Source organism: Anser brachyrhynchus (assembly GCF_964034855.1).
Source record: "Anser brachyrhynchus genome assembly, chromosome: 1".
Lineage (NCBI taxonomy): Eukaryota > Metazoa > Chordata > Aves > Anseriformes > Anatidae > Anser > Anser brachyrhynchus.
In genome coordinates this window covers 86,343,952-86,370,621 of record NC_137694.1, presented here as the reverse complement: position 1 = coordinate 86,370,621, position 26,670 = coordinate 86,343,952, and the positions used below count along the sequence as shown (strand labels likewise).

Below are 26,670 nucleotides of genomic sequence, written 5' to 3'. Positions count from 1 at the left end.
AGCAAAATCACAAAACCATGCCTTGGCACCAGCTCTGCTGACGATCTGCTGCAGTGTTAGGTGTCCGTCAACTGTTTTTACTTGAGTATCTAACCCTACAAAAATAAAGGAACACTTTGCTAATATGACTGTCATGCAAATAAACTAATTAATGTTCACAATCCCTTCCCAGGAACAAGAAATAACAGAACTGAATTAAACAAATTAAAAATGCATTACCATGTTTGCATATATTCAAACCTCTTCACATATTTATTCACACATTTGCTACGCTGCTTCTGGGGTCTTTTATAAGCTTTCAAGATCTGAATACTAAAAGACTAAGTCCTTTTCAAGCAAGAAATTGTCATAAACTGATAAAACTGATATAACTAAAAGCAATACGCCAGGGTATGTTAATTTTAACACAGCAACATCTTCCAGTAATTCCTAATTTTAGTCAATACCTATAATACTCCTGTCAAACAGTTCACTAAATTACTCAGTTATTCAAAGGGACAAAGCTCTGGCAGAGAATAAAATAAATTCCTAAAAGCTAACAAATGTCAAGGGTATTTGTTCACTTCTTAGTATCGAAGGGGTAGAGGGCAGGAAGGACAGTAACTGCTAGCAAATGACTTAAAAATTGCATGGCCCCCTTCTCATCAGGATAGGAAGAGCAGTTGTGTCATTATTTCTCTGCTCATTGCCACTTCTAGTCTGTGTGACAGTGGCTACAAGAGACAATTTGGAGCTAACTGTATACACAATAGTGGAAAATATAACTGTAATAGTTTCATGTATTTTAGACAACAAAAAAAGCTATTAAAATGTAGGCTTTTTTAGACTTTAATTGAAGTATTATGAAGTGCTGGATCTTCTGGTTCTGAAAAAGAAAATTTGCTTTCTTCAAACTTCATTTCAGATTTTCTACCCCAAACAGTTGAGTTCTCTTCCTACTCCCTGAAACTAATTTCCACACTCAACATTTATGTACCCTTTGCAGTAGCTGAAGTGGTTCAAAGTAACTGCAGAAAAACAAACAAACAAACAAACAAAAAAAGTATCCTCATAGTTTCTACTTAAAAAAAAAAAAAAAAGAGAAAAGAGAAAAAAAAGAGAAAAGAAAGAAGAGAAAAAGAGAAAAGTCAATAGGCTTGTACATATTTAGTTATGGAATAACTATAGGAAACAAAATAGGTTTGGTTTATTGTTTTTGATGTGCTGGTACAACAACTTATGGAGTAAAAACCTCCAAATCTCATTTACATAGAAAATTTTATGGTATAAATGACCAATTTGGTATTAATGCTGAGCATTGGGTGTCAGCCACTGAACTGAGTTAGGAATACACATATGTATTTTCATATTTGTTAGCATTTTACAATACTAATCACTCTCTAAATGAAGCAACATACATCAATTTATTCATGTAGAGATTGCAGCCAACTATTACCAACAGAAGTTGCTCATCGTCTTCCAATACATTTTTATTAGAAATTCTCACAGGATTATGAAGTTCAATTTTCACAAAATTTTCTAAGCTTGAGACAAAGAATCTCCATTTACTAGCCTTAATTTCCACTTACAGCTGTTCTTTCCTGCAGTTTGGTGCCCCTCCCCGCCAGCTACCCTGTCAGACATAAGTAGATCACCATAAATTCTATTCTTCTGCTTTACCACTGCATATATTTTAACTGAATGAAAATCCCCTCCACAACCCCTGCTTTGTTCTCACACCCGCCCTTTTTCCCCTCTCCAACCTTGAGGCACTCCCTACATTTTACAGCAGACCAACACAAAGGTACTTTTAAGAATTTCTTTGACAACTGCATGCTTCCATGAGCAATAGAGCATCGCATCAGCCTTTTGTTTACTTTTCAAAGAATGCATAACAGAATATGATGCTTCTCAGATAAATACTAATGTGTTTTAACAAACTTGGAATATGCTCAACAGTGAATACTATTCGTATTTACTGTTTTCTCTACATCTCTTCTAGCAAATGGCACATGAGAGTGCTGCATACATTAAAGAACAGTATCAGGTAGCCAGGCATGTTGAAGTATGCACTCCTGAAGTTCATTTCATTTACATGTCTTGGAAGGACTAGCTGCTGGGAAATCAGCACTAATTTCCTCCTCATGGACTAGAGCTCATTACAGAAACAAGAAGAACAAAATTCAAAGTGCACCTTCAAAAAAAAAAAAAAACCTACCACCACCACAAAAAAAAAAAAAAAAAAAAAAGATTTTTGTCGCTTTGCTCCAAACAGAACCCTTTTTTAACTTACTAGGAATTCTAGCTTTATATATGAAGGACAATGAAAATCTGACTAAGAATTTGGACACCTGAAATGTTTCTGGTAGTATTGAAACCCAGAGCACATACTTAGCTGGAAATCAATTGTCACAGTCAGCTTGATTGTACAAATTCCTTAACTATAAAGTTTCTTTTTTTCTACACTGCCTAGTTTATTCTTCTCTATAATGCAGCGTAGAGAAATGATAGTTAAGTTACTGCATAGAGAGGCACAGGACTGCAAAAACTCTTTATGAAAAAGATGGTCATAGAACCCCAAAATTGTTTAAATTTGCTCAGACTAAGATTAAAAGTCGTTTCACCTAAGGCATAAAGTTAATATATTCAAAATTAATGCCACTTAACAAAAGTAAGATGATTATGGCTTTTAACTGTAATTACTAATTATTAAAATCCATGAAAATAAAGGCTTATTAATAAAGGTTTGACAGATAATCATTGCTCCTAAAGTTCTTAGAAATATCTTAAGTTCTTTGTCTAGTAAGAATTATTCATCCATAACTAAATAACAACAGCCTGAGGTCTGTACAGCATCACCTAAAATAATGTCTTCTGTTTTTTCACAGAAGATACTGCTCTGTAGAATACAGCAAACATTTGTGGGAGGTCAATAACCAAGGAAGCCGCATACATGCGATTCATTTAACACTACAGAGGAAACACACTGCAATTTAACAGAGCTTTAGAAAACAAGCCTTACCATATGAAGGAAATAGCAAGGCTGCAGATTGTTTTACTGGGCATTTTTGGCACACCAGCTTTTAAGATATTTCTCTAAGACAAAAAGCTTATATAAATTTATTTTTTCTGTTGGTTTTCTTGCTCCCACTGCTCTAGGGCAAATCTCATCATAAGCTGCACTGAGCTCTGTGTTTCAGATTTTTCTCTTGCCAAGCACTTAATCTCACTTTCACTTTTAAAGACATTTCTTTCAGAAGAGCTGCCTGCTGAAACATCTTCTGCAAGAACCACAAGAGCCTGTGTGTGTACATGGCCTATGTGGTTGGGGCTTGCTTTGCCTTTTGTTACTGGAAGGCAGAAAGCAAGTGTTCCTGCGTAGGAGCACAGGAGGAAAGTTTATTCATTTACAGATCTCATCCAGGTAAAGTGATAAAATAAAAAAAAAGGGGGAGAGGGAGAGACTAACAGGTATAAGAAATAAGACTCTAAGAGATACATATATCTGTAAGGTAAGAGGTTAAGAAGATAAGAGTTGTTTTGGAGCTAAAAACAATAACTTAAGGAGAGAGACCATGTATCAGACTAAAGCAGCATTATTTTCAAGCAGTTTTTCCCTATGATATTTTAACACTTTCATGTAAAAACTTGAAGTTCAGAACAATACAGAAGCTGCAGAAGAGTGTCATGGTTTTGGCTGGGACAGAGTTAATTTTCTTCAGAGGCTCACACAATGGTGTGTTTTGGGTTTTTGATGAAAACAGCAGTGATAACTCGCCCATGTTCCAGTTAGGGCAGAGCAGTGCTCACACAGAACCAAGGCCGTTCCAGCTCCTGGTGCTGCCCTGCCATCGAGGAGGCTGGGGTTGCACCAGGAGATGGGAGGGGACACAGCCAGGACAGCTGGCCTGGGCTACCCAAAGGGATGTTGTGATGAACAATAAATATGGGGTAAAGAAGGAGGAAGGAGGGATGTTTGGAGCGATGGCGTTTGTCTTCCCCAGGAACCATGCCACATGCTGAGCCCTGCTTTTCAGGAAGTGGCTGACACCTGCCTGCCGGAGGGAAGCAGCAAAGGAATTCCTTCCTCTGCCTTGGTGTGCACATGGCTTTTGCTTCACCTTGTGAATGTTTTTTATCTCAGCTCATGATTTCTCCCACTTTTACCTTTCCGATTCTTCCCCCATCCCACCAGGGAGAGTGAGCGAGCAGCCATGTGGTGCTGAGCTGCTGTCTGGGGCAGCTAAACCACAACATACACTGGGCATTTAAAATAAAGGACATAAAACACCTGAGCTCAAAGCCTCCATTAGGAATACCTTGTAACACATGCACCATATAAAATATAGAAGCAGCATTCCCAAAAGTACCTAAGAACTGTCTCAAGAGCATATTTGCAGGTGCATTCTGCATCTGGTTATCATGCAAGCCCATCCAGACATACAAGGCAATGCTGACCTGGGAATCACATAAATGACCATGCTGAAGGTAATCAAACGCTCATCTTTCAGTAGCAATAAATATAATCCAATGTTACACTGACCTGCATCATACAGCTTCTGCACTGGACTTAGGCTCAATGTAAATGTTTTGTAGTCTACAGGCAACAGTCTTGATCCATCTACATTAATTTAAAAAAGCAAGTTGGTGCAAAACTCAACTACCTAGTTTGAAAAATAAACCCAGAATGGCAGTTTGACAAAGGCAGCAATACCCAGCATTTATATGTTCTAACCTTCTCTTTTAAAGCATGATCAAGAGACAGGTCAGAAGAAGAAAAAAAAACAAGGCAGCTGACTTTGCAAAAGCATCACGACTTTGCAGATGAACATGCTTTGTTGGCTAATAATACAAACTTCACCTAAAACTTCAGGGAGAATTGCTACCTATGCAAAATCCTTGAGATTCAAGATCAGTCTAGGAGAAATCCAAACAGTGTCAGCAACAGCACATGCAGGAGTCCAACAGAGGTCACAGCACATTTCTAACTAGGAAAAAAACACATGTGAAAAGGGAATCTGAAAAAATGACATAGTACTGAATTTGTGTATGCCAGAGGCCTCTCAAGGAAATCAAACACAGGAAACCAAACAGAAGAAATGCAGCTACAGCATGCAAGTCACCATGTTCCAAAGACCCTGCCAAAAAACATTAATATCTCACTGAAAACTCCAAATTCTAACTAATCATATTAACACACTCATTAGATGCTGTCAATGGATAATTAAATGTATTTGCAGTTTTTGCAGCCTTTAGCACAAAGAACGGGCATTCGTCCAGGTAACCAAATGTTCACAGGGGGAGGCATCAGCTTTTTCATAGAAATATCTTTCACTAAAACTGTTTAATGTAGCCAACTACAGCAGTGATTCTTTTTCACCACTTGTGTACTTTGCTGCGAGTCCTTGAATCTTTTGCTACCCTCTACAGAAGTAAAAAGCTGCTTGGCTAGGGGAAGTTTTTTTTTCAAGAAGACATTTAGGTGAAAGAATAGCAAACACTGTATTTCCCACGTTCACAGAATGATGTTGCAGTTCTTAGAATTAAACAGCTTCAGTGTACAAAAAGAGCATAGTCATCCCTACTTTTGTACAAATTCTTATATATAATTATGTTTCAAGTATGAAAATTATTAAAACATTAATTCTCCTTTCCATCCATGCCTAGTTCCGTTCTTGAGGAAGAAGACAACACCTCTTTTCAATATGCACTTCAAAACATTGTTTTGTATGAAATTATCGCTATAAGTCAACTAGAAATTAACAAAATAATCAACTTTTCACTGATATACCTGTCCAACACAATAATCAAGTCTTTGGTTTGAATTCCTCACATCAACAACTTTCAAAACAGAATTTACAAAAAATGTGGTCAGTTTTACAGGCATTGGTCACTCATGAAAGGGGTTACAAAGGAGGAGGAGCAAGGCTATCAGCATTCAGTCAAATCCAGTCAAGTAGTGTACCTCAGGAGATGAAATCACCAAGGTGTATGTGGGCACTACTGCTAATAGCAATCAGGCAGATTAAAGCTCTCATCATGAGGACAAGTATTTGCAGGAGCATCAGAAAAATACTTAAATGGGACAGAGAGAAAAATCTTTTACATCCTGGTATACTAGCAGTATGATGTAAAAGTCAACTCAGAAGTATATACAGACTGCATAACTTACAAAACTGGTTTAGGTACTACAACTGATTCAGATGTGTCGAGAAAGGTGAATATTACCCCCCCACACACACACACACCAACAAAGTTAGAAAATGTTCTTCTTTCATGGACCCTCTTATTTCACCTATTCACCCATAAACTCCACTAGAATTTCAGATATACTTTCATGTATAACTTGGTTTTCTAAAAGTATTTTGTGGTTGACTAACAGCAGCTGCTTTTATCATGGCAATCAGAAGATAATGTTACTAAAATGGTCAGCATTTTGGCATAATCTAGAGCTCAATTAATCTCAGAATTAAGTATTGTACACTGTTTGGGTGAATCAGTGCTTGTGACTGGTAGCAGGTCTGACCAAACTAAATCAGTTTAATGCTCTTCTTTAATAAGCTTAAAACTTAATAAACCTAAAACATTTTTTTTATAGAGGGAAGAATTCATCATAATCAATGATTATGATTTCCCTACAAGGGAAAGCACAATGACAGAGAACTTCCAATACAGGTATACTGCACAGGTATACAGAGAAATGTTAGGAAACCAAGCCTTACCAGCATCACTGCTCAACAACATGCCTCTTCCTTATTTTGCTTTGATTATACAGGCCCCAAATCATACTTTTATTGTCTCATACAAAAAGTAAAACTAATTTCAAAATGTGAAATATCAACCGATAGGCTACACTGTTGTCAATAACTTCAGAATAACATAGGATTTTTAAAAATAGACATCTTTGGCTGAAACACTATTTTCATCCTCAAAATATCTTAAACGTAATATTCATTTACTCATCATACAGAGATAAATGAAACAAGGCTGCAAGTCTAAGAAAATATAGTTACATGCTATTAGAAGTGATTTGCTGAACAGCATCCCCTCTAAAATGCAAAACAGCAGCACACAGTCAAACAGAAGACATTACCAAAATAAAGTTGTAGTTTGTAATGGGACTTAATGTGCATAGTAAGTAATGGCAATTTTCATCATATGCATTTCAGACCTATACTTCTGCCCTGAAATTTGTTTTGCCTATAACACTCTGAGATTTCTGTGCTAATTTAAACTAAAAACACAGAAAACATCTTTACTGTTATTTGCTAGCAGTGATTTGTAAAGTATTTTTACATGTTTTTTTTTACCAGAAAACCTGCAATTAAGGATTTTTAGATTCCAGAAAAAAAAAAAGACAGCTTGAAGAAAAAGTGACCATAAGTTATATTAATAATCCGTAAGCAGTTTTGAGCAAAAAACAATTCATTAAGAACATTATGTGTGTCTTTTTCAATCAGTTACAATGACATATTACGATCTGATAAATATACTGTGGATGAGGTAACAAAGGAAAATAACCAAGCCTGAGGCTTTTTGAGGCATTTCAGCATGTTCTGTGCAGCCCCTTCTGTTTTTAACAGTAATCCATAATTGATGGCTCATGACATTGCCATTCTCAAGCTATTAGTTAGACAATAACAGTGTTAATTGACTTCTAATTAAAACTGCCACACTCATACTTCAAGCTTGGAATACCTTAGTTTCTTTCCACATAGAGAAGATGGTTACCTTAATGTCTAGCTAATTATGTCCACAGATGAATTGAAGGGTATATAAACTACAGATTAATAATAACAATAAATAATAATAAAGTAGCAAAACAATCAAACACATATAGGATTCTTTATACACCACCACCATTCCCCCACTTGTAACGGATTCACGATGAACTTAGCAAGGAAATTAACTGAAACACAAAACCAAAGTATGTGTAACATTTGTACCACATGTATAAATATTTTCTTGTGCTTCTAGAAAACTGAAGCAATTTTTATTTAGCTTCACTTCCCTGGCATCATGCAAGGTTGTATTTGAAACTGTTCTACTCTTATTTGACAGCACAGTGCTTGGGCCCCATTGACATAGCCTCATAACCAACTGCATTTAACTTGGAAAATGCATTTTAGCCATTATGTCACACACAAGAGTAACCACGCACTTATCTTTCAGAGGAACCTGATTTTACAAGAATGAAAAATGTAGAACGACCTTATTTTTCCTCAATATATGTATGTGAAACCATACTCAGTAAAAAAAAAAAAAAAAAAAAAAAAGGCTTTTAAATAAGAATTTAATTATTTTAAACTTACCCACTTTTAAAAACCTTGGCTCTACATTTGTTCTACAGCAGAAGCTAGTTACTTCCATTACCTTTTTCCCCAAAACAGTATAACCTTCAGTCAATCCCTTTTCCTCTTACAGTTATTTTCTGTTGGATAAAATGTGTATGCCACAGGAATTGGCACTCCTACTTAAAGCTCTGTGTTTGAAACTAGATCTTGAAACTAGAGTCTGAAGTTTTACAAAGGGCTCAACCTACCAGTCATCTTGTTTTATATTAGTATATATAACATACGTATAGTTCATAAATACAATTATATTACTGTTTAGTTCCTGTGTTAATTCCCTGTTAATAAAGTCCAAAATTCAAATGAAGACTTTTCCTCTACCACAATTATGACATTCATGTAATTGCTTACCTTCTTCTATTTTCTCTGGCATCTTAGATGTACAATTTGAGATTTGCTCTGTCTAGGCTGTCTCTACTTATACCAATGTGTCAAATCATGCTGAAGCCATTCCCTTCAGCAGGAACACTCCCTATTCCTCCCTTTACGCATTTATTTGAGAATTCTACCCCCTTATCAAATGTAATAATATTTGATGAAACATTTATTAGTGCGTAAACAAGTATAAACAAGAAAACATTCGGGTTTTTTTTGTTTGTTTGTTTTAAGAAACAAGCAAGCCTCTTCATATGTATTGGTAGATAACGTGCAAGTTTCAAAAGCTAAGGCTAAGTAATCTTACAAAAACCTTATGAAAACAAAAGGGTGTATTTGATGGCCTGTTACATAGTTAGTATATGATAGTCGTAAGACAGAAAAATTCAGTTTTGTATTTAAGTATCTACTTCTAAGGAATTCATGTATACCAAGTCTACTATATAATGGCAAGTCATTAGAATCAGAACTAAAGCCTTTCAACATCCCAATAAATCAACGGAATGACTTCCTTCCCACTTTTTTCGGCTTTGTTTCACCAACATATTTTGAAGGCTTAAGGATACTGGCACTCAACATATGAGACTTCTACTTTTTAATACCACCATGTGGTTGTTTTCTCTGGAATAGTCACTACCACATGGCTACTATTGCTTACCTGTAAAAAAAAGTTACAGTGCAGTAAGCTTTATCTAACACAAAAGGACAACGTTGAAAATTATTGATTTCAGCTTCAAAGATGAGTCAATATTTTTCTTAACCTGCATTGGCTCACTTTGCTCACTGGAAAAGAAAAACTCAAAACATTTCAACTTTTCTACAACAGAGACACATTCTTCTTTGTAGAAACCAATTCATACTTGGTAGTACTTCATTTACCCTGATATCATTTCTTACATTTCACTCAAGAAAAGAAATCGTAATATTACTTCAAAACCTATCCTTCAATATCTGAATTTCCCATTCTATTTCTTTACTCCCTTCCAAAATACGTAATTTTGGCAACCACAGAAATCCATGGTTCTACTTCAAAAGCCCTCAAAAGACCTGTTACACAGTTCACTTTTTTTTAAACCCTATTTTTCTCTCAGAGCAACCCAGACATTTCTTAATAATTTTAATAAAAGGATTGGTGGAGAATTAGTATTTCTTACTTTTTCATATTCTTCAAGTATTTTTCAACCACTCAAGATCTTTATCAACCTTTCCATTCAATAAGGAAAGCTGTCAATCTTAAAATGCAAAATCGAAGATTACAAATTGGCAGGAGCCTTTTCTTTCCATTACAAACATAATTATTTCTTCACATTTGACACCACCTCTATAATATTCTGTTAAATTTTCTTTGTTCCTGCAGCAACAGAATTCTTCTCCATTTTGACTATCTTTTTAAGTCTATCTTCAGTATTAGATTACTTGTCTTCTAGTACGTGAAGACTGAAAAAGAAAAAAGCTTCACCTCTCTTATGGCTTGCTTTAACATTTGAGAACTTGACAATTTTTTAAGGTGCTTTAGTTTCTTGAGTTTGAACCTAAACAATTTGCCAACAATACTCAAGACAACTCATTATGCATTCGAGGTTCATATGTACTTCCATTCTTAAGGAAAACTGAAATTAATTTCCAAATATAACAAACAATAAATAGCAATAACTAGAAACCCTGCTTTAAGGTATTTTATTCAGTGAATTAAATGAACAGTTCAAGAATGGAAATCAAAACAGAAAAAAAAAAAAACACCCTTCACTGTAAAACTGAATTACCTGAGCATTAGACATGGAACCATTAACTAACAATTAAGTTTTTCAAATAATGATACTATGGCTGAAAAAAGCTTATGTCAGATCAGTTTCAAGAGGATGTTAATGGTCCACATTCTAAGTTCTAAATAGAAAGTGACCACTTATCAGTACAAAAAAGACAGGGATCTCCTGGAAAGAGCCCAGCGGAGGGCAACAAACATGATACGAGGCCTGGAGCATCTTCCCTATGAGGAAAGGCTGAGAGACCTGCATCTGTTCAGCCCTGAGAAAAGACTGAGAGGGGATCTTATTTATGTTTACAAATATCTTAAGTGTGGGAGACAGTGGGATTGGGTAAATCTCTTTTCAGTGGTTTGTGGGGATAGGACAAGGGGCAATGGCCACAAAATGGAGCACAGGAAGTTGCGCACCAACATGCAAAAGAACTTCTTCACAGTGAGGGCGACAGAGCACTGGAACAGGCTGCCCAGGGAGGTTGTGGAGTCTCCTTCTCTGGAGATACTCAAGGCCCATCTGGACGCCTACCTGGGCAACCTGCAGGGGGTTGGAACCTGCTTCGGCAGGGGGGTTGGACCTGATGATCTCAAGGTCCCTTCCAACCCCTGCAATTCTGTAATTCAAGTAATTTCTAGAAATACTCAGTTTTAAGAGAGAAACACATTAAACTTTCCAACAGAGTACTGCAGGAATTTGATAATAATTTAAGTATAACTGCAGAAAAGCACACAAGAAATATTACATGATAGTTGTTAGCAGAATGAAGAAAAAACAAATCTCATACAAGTCATGCTTTCAAGTTCGCAGTGATTCAGATGTGTAACAGAGTATTAAAAACAAAACAAAAAAAACCAACCCAAACAGAAATGCCAGAGATCTTCTACATTTCACTACTCCTGACACAATATTAATAGATTGCTTTTTTCTTCAAGCTCTTAAGTGTCAAAGCAATTTTCATAGTATTGCAAAAAATTTCAAGTTTCAAAGCACTATGCCTTGTCATTAAGTTTTGGTTTATATAAATAAACCAGTTGAGAACTTGATATGATGCAGTATGGGCACATGGAAAGCTTACTGTTAGCATAGATGTAAACTTCTGGCTGGGAAGGAAGGGCATAAGACTCATACGCCACTTACCTTCAAATGAGAAAGACTAAGAAAGACAGGGTTGTATACATATTTTCTCAAGTAACACAAGGGTTGAGCCTTTCTAGTAGAAGACTTGTCCTTCATTTTATGTGTTGCTTTACAGTCAGGGTTCTAAAGAAAAGATCTTAAGTAATAAAATTCAGGTATAGGAAAACAATTGGATTTCCATGCAAAAAATCTTTAGGAGGCTGTCAAGACCACAGCTGAAGAAAACTCACTCTGTCTAACCTGAAACACAAAAGCCTAATGTTGTGTATTGCAAAAACAAAACATAAATGATTTCCCTTCAGATCACTACTTGTATACTCTCATAGCTTGGACAAATGAACATGCAGACAGATTCCATACAGTGAGGATGCTGTTTTATTCAAAGGCAGCTTTAATCCACATCTACACAACCAGAGTTCCAGAATGTTTTCATTCATCTCTAGTTACTTAAAATGAAAATCCTATTGCACAGCAGCCAAGAATTATGTGCTGTTGCACTGTCTTACTCCCTTCATTGGAGAGCTGAGTCATTGCTGTTTGTCTACTACATTGACATTCTTCTAGGACTATGGAGAACTAGAGAAGTATTCGCTCAGCAGCTGCCTAAATCGACTGCATTTATTACTGCCTTTAGAAGGATCAATCCATGCTAATGCTAGAGAAGCACTCATGCAAAAGTGTGCTCTGTAACACTCAAAAAGGTCTTGTCTTTATTCTAAAAAGCCAGATACAGGACTGGGAGACCATCATGACACAAGTCGAGGTCTATCTTCTCTGGGTCTTGCAAAGCTTCTTTGTATTAAAGATACTGGAATATTGAATCATCAACAGCAGAATCAGTACATAGAAAAGAACACGATGGGTACAGAAATCAAAAATGAAAACAAAAATCTACTGTCTCTACCATCAGCTAGCTAATGAATAACGTTCCTTAAACTGCATCTACAGGAATGATAATGGCTGGAAACATTGATATTCTTGAGATTACAGTTGGATGGAAAAAAAAAAACAATAGGGTTAAGAGCAAAAAATATCAAATATGTGGAGATATTTTAAATTCCATTTAAATCACAAAGTTTTAAATTAAAACAAAGGCCAAACAGCTGTACCCGGAGACCTACAAGAAATGTTGTTTTAAAAACAATCATCTTTCCACAAACAACAAAAAAAATCAGAACACAGGAAAACACAGCAACTGAAGAGCACCATTAAAGAAAGCTGTTAATTGTGGTTAAAGGAGAAAAAAAGAGCATTTTGCGTTAAGTTTCTGCTCTTGAAATGACTAGATGATGACTACAGTAGTGCTTAACTGTTGTAACAAAAACAGTTGCCAAAAGGGTTATTTAAATGTCACGGTCAAAAGAATTTGAGTGTAAAATTTAATCAGCAAGCCATTGCAAGTATCCATTCATCAGCAAGAATTTAACCATAGATGATTCCGATGTTTCATATTTATTCAGAGAATTAGTTTTCTATATTTGAAGCTATCAGTCCTTTTCATTTTTTTTTTCTTCATAAGGAATATTTTATTCTAAAAAGTGATCTCTAAAATTGTTTTTGGTGTCTTAATGAAAGATACTTAATTATTAGCATTAGTAGCAGCTAACCTCTTATTTCTAATTTTCCTGATTTGTTTTCTCAAAAATAGCATCAATCACTAATGGCACTAATAAATACCAAAGTGGTAACAAACGCAGACTGATTTACAGGCTTTGTATCAATATAACACTATTGTGGGCTGTTTTGCTTGTCACACAAAAATAAGGCGAGGAGAAAAAAAGCACTCATCACATATCAAGAGTGCTTCAAAACATATAGTCACATTTACACCTATTACAGTCACACAAATGCCCTACTGCTTGAGACCAAAGTGTCTCTTCCACTGAACTCATTCATGCCCTTCCATTTTGTTTTAACTGGCACCCAAGATGTTAAACTAGAATGTGATATTTAAGTTTGTAAGAAGAAAATACCCATGCAATCTTGCAAAAATTCTGGGAGGAAAATGAAAATTGTAGCAGTTGAAGAATTGCCGTAACAGATAGCATAAGTCTGTCTCCATTTTTCTAGAAAGAACGGGGAATGTTTTGACAACATTAGGCAAGGTACACTAAAGCCATTAAGCAAAAATGATAATTATGAGAAGCACCATACACCTGAAAATGACATTTACCTCAATTCAGAGTCTAACTGAGTTATGTCAAGAAAGGGCAGCTCGAGAGCTGTGATAGTTCCAGACATTATGATGCAGATGAAAAGAAAGTGACATCAAGGTTGAACATATCTGCAACTAGATAGATCTCTTAGAGGATCCGGTATTACTCAGCGTCTGACTTCATGGCATTGCGTTTGAAACCTCCAAAAAGTTCATACAAACAGCAAGTAAAAAAACCTGCTTAATAGCGTGTGACCCTCAGACTCAGACAAGCCTTAAAGGAGCCATAACACACACACAAAAAAAGGCACGGAGTGTTCTTAAATATATTTTGTTCTTACAGAAACTGCCACAGATGATCACAGAAGTACCTGGATACTTCAGTCAATATATTTGGCTATATTTAGACTTCTGGGGTTGGAGGTTTTTTTGAGCATTTTGGGAACATGAATATTTTAAGGAAAATAATGTAATTTAGGAAGACTGTTTGCAATTGTTATTATTGTCAAACGCTGTTCAACATCACCAGCTTAAGAAACATTGCCAAGACAAAGATAATTCTTATAAACAAGCTAACAGGAAAAAAAATGTGAAAAAAAATAGGAGAAAAACTACTAGTAAAGGAAAGAATGGCTCTGAAAAACAGAGAAAATTCTGAAATGAAAAGAAGAAGATAATGAAGATAATTTGTGGGAAGTTAACTATACTCCTTCCCCCAATTATGGTATTGTGAGGACCATAAAGAAATCTTTTATTTTGAAAAGGGTATTTTTGAATCTCATCCTTCAGATACTCTAAGCAGTTGTTAAACACTTGCTATTGTGGTAAAAAGTGAACTCAGAAAGAGAGAGAGTAAAAGGTATGTCGGTGGCTTACACTAAGGTACTATATACTAAGAACCTAAATTCTGTTTGCATTTTGTAATTTTCTGTAGTAACTGTATCAATGCCAGATAACTCATATCTAGATTTGCATGTGACTACTACCATTGCTGTCTAAAAAGCAGTCATTCACATCTGTTTTGAATATGTATTTTCAAAGTACTTCATCTGCATACACAATGATAGATTTGTAATACTTTAGAATAGCCATATTTCTAATGTCTCCATAATTCCTGCTTTATTGTTCACATTTTACTCTCCACACATTCACCCTACAAACAAATTACTAAACCACATCAAGTTTTACTTTCTGATAGGGAGACACACAAATAAAACAGTGAATCTTTGACATAAATACTCTTTTTGGTAAAAGCAATACTGCATGATTTTTTTCCCCTAAATTAATATTATACAGACTATGCCCACCTGACAGAAAACAATGAAGTGCCAGCAAGTATTCCATTGAGATAAAACTAGTTTGGTCAGCTCTGTTACTAGTAAAATGCTATTCCAATCTAATAGATCTTTGTTAACATGGTATGAGGTAGAATTGTAGTAAGGTAATATAGCAGGCCATCTTTCAAGTTTTTTGGTTTAACAGCCACTCCTAAGCTAGAAAGCAAAAATAGCTGAGTATGTACTCATTTTCAATGAAAGCAAAGTTATCTGATAATAAATGACCCATTAGTTCGCTCATAATTCTGTCACTTATTACAGTCTTTAGGTTCTGAATGACTGTAATTTACTGTAATTGGTTTGCAGGACAAGAGATAAATTTGACTTGCTCAATTGCAGATTCACTGAAATAATTTTGAACATTAAAATTATTTTAGAACATAAAGGTCATGACAAAATCTAACAAAACAAAGAATGTTAATAGAAGGAAACATTAGTTTGATTTTTAAAAACAAAGTGATTACTGAAAATTACCAGCCTGCACCTCAAGGTTTAGTCCTAACGTTGTATAGCTTTTGTCTTCTACATAAGTCTTCCAGAAGCCATCTTTACATTGATGTTTTGTAAGGAAAAGGTGGCTGAGAAAAGATATACCTCGACTAGTTCTACACCCACTTCATGAATATGAGGCTTTGCTGAACATTTATTTTCCTCTCAAATACATACTTTTAGACAGGAATATATCATGACTTAAGATGATGCATGAAAACATTAATACAGGAAATTCACTGAGTTCAAATTTGCATGTAAACAATTTAAAATTATTTCTGTTCAGCTAGGCTGCAACATTTATGCAAGTTTCTAACAGCTCAGAAGTCTTCCAAACCTTGAAATTGGAATTGATTTGTTTTGATTTTTTGTTTGTCCTAACGCAAACTATGAAATTGAAAGCAATACGACAATGACTGTGGTGCAGAGATCAAGTGTTTTAGAAATCCTTCCCTTAAATTCAATCTTACCACTTAAAAAAACCCTAGTAACCACAATGTTTTAAACTGCAAGATGCAACAAAACCTTTGCTGCCTTGACCTCCCTTCTGTTTACTTCCTATTCAAAAAGGAAAAGCAGTGCATTGTCAAAATATTTTTTTCAGAATCACAAAGCACTTCAGTTTCGATTTTTGTGTTCTAATTGCCCTTAAGAGAACACAAATCAAACCAATATCACACAATTAAGTATATCACACAATTAAGTATAGCAGTCTTTTTCTTTGGGGAAAAAAAGAATGGAATACCAATAATTCTGGACTTGGTAGCTTATTAGATGTTTTCTCCTGTACAGGGCTTTCAACAATGGTCTCAGAAACACTTGTCAAAGGAAGGCAAACTGACTGGCAAGCTCAGTCTTTTATAGCTGGTACATCATAAAGGTTGTAACTCAGTTTCAGGTCAAAAATTATTTTTATTGGATTCCATGGATAGCTGCAATCTGTTATTGTGATAAAGTCAAAACCTAATGAACTATTCTTGTTGTACTAGGATTTGGTTCACAGTGGATAACGTAAAATACACAGTAATATCTGTAATGGAATGTCCACACACACACACACACACACACACAAAAAAAAAAAGAATAGTTTTTATAATGGTTGAGTTCAGGTGGAGCTAAAAGCTTCTTGATAAGCCTTAATTATTTTTTTTTTCCCTACTCATACTCTGATGCTGTAACAACTAAAGATGTACCTTCAGTGATGGTTTTGTTCTTTCAGCAGCTAAGCACTTTCAAAATAACAAGAGTAAGGACCAAGATGATTTCTGTACAGAAATGACTAAATAGATTTCGACCCTTCAGGGTGGGGATTGGGGGGGGGGGGGGGGGGGGGGGAGGTAGAGCATAATTTCAACTATAGCATGAAGACTGAATAATAAACTTGCTCTCTCCCCATAAAGGACAATGGTATACATTTAAATAAAGAGTCCTTCAAAAGCTATAAAATACAAAGCATTACTTCTCTGGGAGAGCTCCGCAGAAGTATAAAAACAAATGCATGCCTGAGAAAAGTGACACACATCCCCTTCTTTCTCCCTAGAGACTGTATTAGAGATTTTGGCTTTAATGAGGATGCAGACGTTTGAAAATTCCAATTGGAAGCATTTGTGCAGGCACAAAGACTGCTGATGCCCTGTGTAGACAATCATCTTACCATGCATGATCTGCACATCTATGATATTATTTTGCCCAGAGATTCTAGTCATCTGAGCTTAGCTGGACTAATTGTGCTAAAAAAAATAAATAAATAAATAAATAAATAAAAATAAAAGATAGGAAATCCAAATTTTTCAGTAAAGACAGTCTATCAGCAGACAAATTTTCTGTGTATACATCAGACAAAACATGTAAACATTTATCTGGGGAGAAAAATAAAAAGGAGAAAGGGAAATCCTAAGCAAAACTACAGCTTCTTCCCCAGAATCGATTCCATTTAGCAAAAGACTACAATCCCTCTCTTTACTCACTTCATGAAAATCAGGTTAACACTAACTTCATTACAATTCCTTTACCAGTGCACAATAGTATTAGTTAGCACTTGGAAATAATTCAAGTTACTCATAAGTCAACTTGAAAAAGACAAAAGATCATTAAAGTAATTGGAAAAAAATGATGAGAAGTTATCTTTGATTTTCATATTCCAAAATACCGGGTTATAGGTGCTCTTTTTTGGGAAGAAAACTGAACTGGAACTAGTTAACAACTTAGCTAAAGATCATGCTAAAAAATCTAAAATCCTTAAAAATTTAGCAATTAAAGTTATTGTAAACAGTTTGAAATTCCCATGGCTTTTTATTCCTGTTGAAATTTATCCACTATTGTCTATCTGGTCATAAAACCCTTCCAGAAAACAGATTTTCAGAATCTGAGTTACTAGAAATATAAGAGTGTACTAAGGAGAAGAAACTGAAAGCAGAAGCAGAATGATCAAGAAAACGAGACTGACAATTCTGAGAGAATCTTCTAGCTCTTTCTCAAAAAAGAGCTGACAATTTTATATAAGACACATAATTTAAATGAAAACTTGCAAGGAAAAAATCCCCAGTTCCTTTCTCCAATAACAGGTGGGGAGAATTTTAGCTGCTTTCACTCTTCAATTGTTTCAAAAAAGGAAAAAAATACAGTACGATAAAACAGATGTACATTCTGCAAGTCTTCCTTTTACAATAATGGCATTTTATCAAGCCATTTCATCCATACTCAATATTTGACTTAAGCTCCAATTAAAAAAAAAAAAATCTCAGGAAAGCTTACACTCACATTAATTACCTATGACATCAAAAATTAATTATGCTTGAACATTTTTCAGGTTCATACCACAAAAGAGATTCAACACTAACTCTGAATTCTCCTCATCCTTAAATATCTGTTATTATGCATTATTTACCGAAGAAAACCTAATTTTTTTGAAGAAAACCTAAACCTCCCTGAATTGAGGACTTCTGTTTTTCTGCCTTCTACACCAATGTAGTATCTATCTCCACACTCTAAAGATACTAATTTACTTTTATTAAAAAAAAAAAAAAAGTAAGGGCATACGTTGTTATTTGTTACCATTATTTTTTAAAAAATATGTGGAAAATAGAGCATCACAGCTAATAAGGAAGGACAGTTTTTTCAGTGGCCCATTGAGATTTCTGTAACTTTCTGTAACTGACACGCCTCCCACTGTGCCTCCTCCACAGACCCCAGGGAAATTACTATTTTCTTTGTCCATAATAAACTTTTTTTTTTAATTGTAAATTTTCAGCATGCTTGCTGTTGTGTTTGGGAGCAAGTGTGCTTGCATTTCTAGCCATGTTTGGTGATAAAAAAACAACAGTTTGCTCAATAAAATGCTTTTGTGGAGGTCAGCTCTGAGGAACAAAGACATCCACGTCTGTGACATGACACTTTTATACACAGTGATTAAAAAAATTAAAAAGTTAAAAAAAAATCAATCACACTGAGTGGTTTAAACACAATACCACTTCACAAAATGTGAGACTTACTGTCCACTCTTATTTTTCATTCCTTCTCACACTGGGCTATCAATCAAGTCACATCTAGATTCAATTCAGCCAGAATCAGATGTCCATTATGAGGATGGGCCTTTTGTCTCCACTTAGCGTGTGCGCTACTCTGTGACAGGTTGCCCTATAGCTGGAAAGCGGTGGCCCAAGTGGATCCATGTTATGCTACCATGGTTCCAAGTATTTAGTGTTTTGACTTAGAGGCAGAGCCAAGAGGTACATTTTGCCACAGCAGAGCTACTGAACTACTACAAAATGCTAAAGGAGTTTTAGGCATCTACTTTCAATGCAGAACTGGAACTGGTTGTATCATGCGAACGCTGAGCAGTTCATACCTCAGCCTGCTAATGGGAACAAAACTAGTCATTCTACCACACATGTTGCTTTCAAGGCCCTTCTTTAGTAGAGATGCTTATTTCACATCCACAAGAAAGCCTCTATTGTTATGTAAGTTACCCAGTAAATAGGGCATTAATCAGATGATGATTGAAGATTTCTTTTCCATTTTGTTCCACGGGATTTATACTGAAAAGGTGCTCAAAGATTGAGACAGACCAGCCAAAAACAACGTGGGGTTCAGTATTGTCCTGGGAAATAGAGAAGAGCTGGATTTCCTGCAAATTAATGGGGGGGAGGGGGGGGGAAGAGTAGCAATATAATTCCGATTTTGAAAGCCCTTAAGCCTTCCATTTTAATAAAAAGGACATTGATTCTCCAGTGTTGCATAGTTAAGATTGTGATCCTTGGCACGACACAGTACTGTCTGTAGCTGTGAGTTCGACATTCACATTTCCTTCATATTCCCAGCAAGCTAACTTAAGTCATCCTTCCTTTTTGTTGGTGTCTGATAACCTATTCTGAAACACCTACCATGCAAGTAACTAGATATTGAAGTCACTTTTAGAAGAAGCCATAAGAACAGCGATCGTCTGTTCTCTAAGATGGCTTACACTGGAAATCATCATTTTTCTTCTCTTTCATTTACGTGTTTCATTCTCTACAAGACTTTCAATTCTGTAGGAAGTTACAGCAGAAACCCTAGAGAAAGCAGCTTCATTAACTGTACAACTCATTCATTCTCTAAATACGATACATCCTATGCATTAAATTGAATAAGAATGCGGTGAAAGTGTGTGAACATGTAATTAAAGACAATTATAATACACACTCAAAGGGAGAATGGGGGCCAAAATAAAATTGAAGAAGTAGCATGGATTCTGGCATTCCTAACTGGTACAAGATTATAACCTACAACAGCTGTGTGAATCAGCAACAGAGAGAAATGGAACACACATTTTCTGTTAGTGGATTTCATGGCTGCTTGCCAACATCAGATGAAGTCTAATATTCAGGAATTTTGGATTTCTTTCCAAATTCTTCAAGCGGTCTTCAAGACCTCTTTTGCACCTGCCTCTCCCAATAAAGTTTGTAACTCCCAATTAATCCTTCTTAGTTCAGTTCCTAATAGCTTGCTTTCTTTTGTATTGTGTTCCTTATTTCCCACTCCAGCTGGCAATCACAGCTTCATTCTTCACCTATATCCAGCCAACTCACTGTGCTAAGCTATACTACTACCACCTAACTTGATTTTAAATATTAAGCGTATGTTATAGATCCCTGCTTCAGTCGAAGTGTTGTTGATCATACAGTTCAAATACAGCTGAATTAAATCCCAATACTGGTTAAACATTCACATCAAGTAAAAAGCCAGCCCCACATACAAGAGAATGCAGGAAAACAAAACACCAGTCTTCCCCCATGTTTACCTTTCACAATTCATAATGTCTTATGCAATCAAACAAAAACAGAAAACCAATGAGAAATTTTTCCTTTTTTTTTTTTTTTCCAAACTTTATCTGTAAACCCAATGGCACAGCAGAGAGAAAACCAGAACCTCAGTCCCCAGCCTACAGTATCTTTACAAATGAGCATGATTGCAGAAGACTTGCACTGCATTTAAAAGCAGATGCTCCTTTCTGTATGAGAAACTTCTGTGCTGGCAGTGGCTAAAATACAGACCAGTTTCCTACCATGAGGCCTGCTAAATTCACACAAAAAGATGGGAGAGATCAGGCCTGAGGAATGAGAAAGGAACAACATGTCAGGCAGAGGTCTCAGCGTAATTTCACAGAAGCTGAATGAAGATGTAATGACCTGAAACAAGTCAAGGCTGATTTTCCAGGAGTCACAGGCAAAAGATATAGTACTCATCTGCAGCTGACACTAGTACCGTGGAACAGTTTTCTTATGTTAATGGAGAGATGCTCAAGTGCCTGAAGAACAGTACAGGAGAAAGTTAAGAAGTGCTAACAAGCAGGCAACAGAAGCTCATTTAGTTTAAATAAGTGAGAGAAACTCAGATTCTGAATAGGACTGACTGCACCAGAAAGAGATAAGGAATTTTCAAGGGTGAAAGCAGAAATATTTAATCTCATACCAACGCCCGAGACCCATCCTGAAAACAGTTTGTAATTCACTATCTCAACAATTCTAATTCCAGTTTATTTTTCAGTTCAACTGAAAGATGAACATATTTATAAACAGCATTAAACCTAAATAAAAACAAATGTCCTTCCCCCCACGGGAAGAGTTGAACAAATTAACTTACTTTCACTGATGATATTAAGTTATTTTGAACAGGAAGTGCAATGAGCAAATATGAAGAACTGCAGGTGATCTTAGTGAGACGTTAATGGTATATGAAATTTAGTACAAGTAACGTGATGCACATGTCAAAAATCCAGACTTCTTTTTTACATTTCTGGAGACTAAATTGAGCATCACCATTCAGGAGCAATGCTAGATAATGCTTTTTTTTTTTTTTTTTTCTCCTCCTCAAACCAGTCAATGTTGGTGATTAGGAAAACAACAGAACTAAACAGTGGTGATCATTAGACCACAGTATAAATTACTTCATAGTTATTCACAGTTCATCTGCATCTTGAATACTGTGTTAGGTTTTGATCACCTCAAGAACAACAGTGATAATAAAACCAGCATATTTAGACACTTAAAAGCCATGAGACTTCAAGTCTACACAGTCATCACTGGCACAGAGATTGTAGTTAAGTATCACGATACATGCTAACTTATGAACTAACTACCAAACTGGACTAGCAAGCAGTAGGTCTGAAACAAAAGGAAGCGGTTTGTCTTGCAACAGGTGATAGATATATCTGACATATTCTTTGCCAAAGGGTAAGTGAAAGCTCAAATCTGTGTTGGAGACTAGACAAATTAAGAATGCAATGAAGGTAACTAATTATACATATAATTATATATGTATAATTGGTTGGACTTGATGATCTTAAGGGTGTTTTGACAGGACAAGGGCCAATGACCACAAAATGGATCACAGGAAGTTCCGCACCAACAGAACTTCTTCACAGTAAGGGTGATAGAGCGCTGGAATGGGTTGCCCAGGGAGGTTGTGGAGTCTCCTTCTCTGGAGATATTCAAGGCCTGTCTGGACGCCTACCTGGGCAACCTGCAGGGGGTTGGACCCAATGATCTCTTGAGGTCCCTTCCAATCCCTACAATTCTGTGATTCTGTGTTTTCCAACCTAAATAATTCTATGGTTCCATAGAAGAAAGCAAATCCAGCTCCAGAAGTTCCTGAATTTAAGGGACACAGATGTTAGGGGTATGGTTATAAACACCTGCACTACTCTGTTCACTGCTGGAGACAGTGGAATGATATGTGGTCCTTTAGACTGACCCAGCGCAGTGACTCTGTTCCTATGAACCTGGCCTACAGAAGTCTTTTGTAGTCATTCAAAATCCACCTGGACATGTTCCTGTATGACCTGATCTAGGTGTTCCTACTCTGTCAGGGGGATTGGAGTAGATGATCTATCAAGGTCCCCTCCAATCCCCAACATTCCGTGATCTCATGATTGTGATTCTTTGATCTGAAGTCTAAGCTGTATTTCAGCATCAACTCCTGTCTCAAGTCACATGTTGACTGAATTTCCACTCCCAACCCAAACTCCTCTACAGTTGCTAGAGTTCAAGAAATGAACAATTTTCAACTTTCATAGTTAGCCAGTGTTTACAAATCAGACACTGGAATTTCACACACCAAATGACAGCTCCATTAGAGTCATGGCTGACTGTCCTGGTTTCAGTTAGGATAGAGTTATTTTTCCTCCTAGTAGCTGGTAGGGTGCTATGTTTTGGATTAGGATGAGAAGAGTGCTGATAACATGCTGATGTTTTAATTGTTGCAGAACAGTGCTTACACCAAGCCAAGAACTTTTCAGCTTCTCGCTCTGTCCTGCCAGCGGGCAGGGTAGGGGTGCAGCAGGAGCTGGGAGGAGACAGACCCAGGACAGCTGACCCAAACTGGCCAAAGGGGTATTCCATACCATCTGACGTCATGCTAAACAATATATAGGGGTGGCTATGCAGGATGGGGGGGCCAGCTGCTCGGGGATAGGCTGGGCATCGGTCAGCGGGTGGTAAGCAATTGCATTGTGCATCGCTTGTTCCGTACACATTATTATTAGTAATATTATTATTATTATTATTATTTTCCTGTCTTAAACTGTCTTTATCTCAACCCACAGGCTTCACTTTCCCGTTTCTCTCCCCTATCCCAGAGAGGGAGGGGGGAGAGTGAGCGAATGGCTGTGTGGTGCTTAGCTGCCAGCCGGGTTAAACCACAACACTGACTAAGCGCATAACTTGTCCTAATCTGAAAACAGAATTTTCAGGTCAAAATGTTTTTTCTGAAATATCCAAAATACAAAATATAATTTGATTTGAACAGTAAGAAAATGGGGTTTTTGTCAGTTTATTTTTTCCTTTTGAAGCTTTCTTTTGGAATGAATAAAGAACTTCCCCAGGATGTGTTGTTCATTGAAAGAAAATCACAGAATCACAGAATTGTAGGGTTGGATGGGACCTCAAGAGTCCAACCCCCCTGCCAAAGCAGGTTCCCTAGAGCAGGTTGCCCAGGTAGGCATCCAGATGGGTCTTGAATATTTCCAGAGAATGGGACTCCACAACCTCCCTGGGCAGCCTGTTCCAGTGCTCCATCACCCTCACTGTGAAGAAGTTCTTTTGCATGTTGGCGCGGAACTTCCTGTGATCCATTTTGTGGACATTTCCCCTTGTCCAACAAGCCCTCATTTCATGACTATATGTTGTTCCATTTGATTATACCTATCTGTATGGCCTGTGCCAAGATATCACAGAAAAAACAAAGGACGTTAATCATGACGACCAGCCAAGAGGAACCTTAAGTCACATTATTTAGACAATGGACAATGGGCAGAAGTATAAACATTTTCCTTACACATTTAAGAAGACATCTAAAGACTTAGGTAATTCTGACTACTCCATAACTGTTGCACAGGCTATCTGGAAAAAGAGAAGGTGTAAGATATCTGTGAAAAAGTACGGTCTTTTAAACCAAGACCTTATTGAACAACTTCTACCTTCCCATCTAAAGATTTTCATAAAGTGAAATTTACTTTCAGATAAAGGTAGCCTAGCTTACAATTAGGAGGAAAAACAAAACCAAACTTACTGCTTAGATGAACATTGCATTGCACAATCTACTTCAGACACAAAGAAGTGTCTTTGTCATTATATTTACCTTACGGTCAGAAGATATCTTAAGTACCTCCTTATCAAGCAGGGATTCCTCATTGGGAAATTCTTTTTTAAGCTGCTGAAGTCACCTCGAAGAAAAATTGTCTGGAAGACCCATATTGGTAGGTAGAGAATGTGCTCAAAAAATAGACAAATCAAAGCTTCCTACAGCCACTGTGTTGCCTTTTCACTTTTTTGGTGCGCACATCTGTGTGTTCCAATTGATTGAAGTTAGCTGCAAACATGGACATTTGCAAGACTATTGGATTCTTCTTTTTTTAGCTAGATATAAAACTGTGAGTTTGTCACAGCTGTGAAGTAACATGAATTGCTGAAGGAGGACTGTAGGATGAACTGCAACTCTGCTTTTCAGTTTCAGTTGTGTTGTCAGGTTATATAAGAATATAGGAAGAAAGAATAATCATATATCCTCTGATAAAGATTCCCTCTATTAGATCAGTGTAAGGCAGGAAGCAACTCATGGAGTCTTGGAAGACAAGTGGAGAGGTCACTCACCGTTATTCAGAGAATTCTTGTTACAGAATACTTCCAATTTAACAATACTTTGGTTGGTATTGCCATCACAAAGATTCAGGAAAAAGGGGATATATAAGAACTGCACATTCTTTAAAGATAAAAACTACTTTCAGTAGTTAATGCTTCGCTGTCTGCATACTAGCACTACATCTTGCAGTGTATGAGCAAAACAAAGAAACAAATAAAATAACTCCATATCATACCCTAGAATCTGAAAACTGAGAAAGAGATTGACCGCAATAGTTCATTTCACTCAAAAAATCATACTGTATGCTTCTCACCCTTTCAAATTTTGCCTCAATTGCTACACTTTTTAGTGGATTTTCTTTGTTTCATATTCAGATGAAACATCACCTAGTACAAAATCAGTATCTCTCATAGAAAAAACTCCGCAATCTTGAAATTTTTTCCAGCTGTTTTCTGTAGATATAAATAAGACTACATTAACTTCTACAGTAGGTAATTGGCTAATCTCTCTCTGTAAAGAAGAGAGTTTCCCTTTCTTTCTGCTTAGAATTTATTGACCTAATTCATTATCTACTATAAAACAATATGGTGAATCATTAAGGGTTCCCCCCCACAAACTCAATTATGATCTTTTGAATATTAAATAATATTATACTGAATATTACCTAAGAGACAACTTCTTTAAAGTGGAAGAGAGTGACTTTTTTCCCCCCTCTTCTTTTCAACTGAGACAAATGAGTTTATTACTGAACTTGGCTTTGAGCCTTACAAATGCCATCATTTTTGCTGCACAATTATCATCAGTAAACATTGCATAGGGTTTCTTATACGGTAAGTAACTTAGAACATTTGCTAACTAGATTTACATGTTTAGATTAAACATTAACATATTTAGATTTCTAGTAAGAGAGGTACCCCAGAAGCAAAGTGTTTGAAGCCTTATTCACTGAATTATCTAATGCTGGTTAGAACCTCCATCTCCAAGTATTAGGAACAATCCTGATCTGACAGGACACAGTCAAATTGAAAGTATTCCTTCTCACGAACATCCTCTGCTAAAGAAGTCGGTAACCTGTATAAATAGTCTAAAGTCTTGTATATAAGTTAAGAAACAAGTATTTACTATGAAAGTCATAGAATCACAGAATCATTTAGGTCTTTGGAAAAGACCTCCCAGATCATCTGGTCCAACCGTCCCCCAACCACCATTATCACCCACTAAATCATGCCCCTAACCACCAGTCCAACTTTCCCTTAAACACCCACAGGGATGGTGACTCCACCACTGACTTCCCTGGGCATCCCATTCCAATGCCTAACTACTCTTTCTGAGAAGAAATTTCTCCTCATTTCCAACCTGAACCTCCCCTGGCACAACTTGAGGCCATTCCCTCTTGTCCTAGAACTTAGTCAACTTTATGTAATTGGACTGATTCTTTTTTCATCATTTTTAGTTCAATAAAGCAATGCTAC

General features: G+C 36.3%; 2 protein-coding genes across 13 annotated transcripts in view; one reads left to right on the top strand and one right to left on the bottom strand.

The window, feature by feature from the left end:
* Positions 1-26,670, bottom strand: part of CADM2 (cell adhesion molecule 2) — a 659,818-nt gene that overhangs the window by 573,805 nt on the left and 59,343 nt on the right. The window lies entirely within an intron of this gene.
* The window catches only part of LOC308187337 (uncharacterized protein), a 424,496-nt gene continuing 421,348 nt past the window's right edge, over positions 23,523-26,670 (top strand). For all 10 annotated transcript variants that reach the window (XR_013944615.1, XR_013944616.1, XR_013944617.1 and 7 more), the window contains exon 1: positions 23,523-23,555. The gene's annotated coding sequence lies outside the window, so the exon portion shown is untranslated. The remainder of the gene's footprint in view (positions 23,556-26,670) is intronic.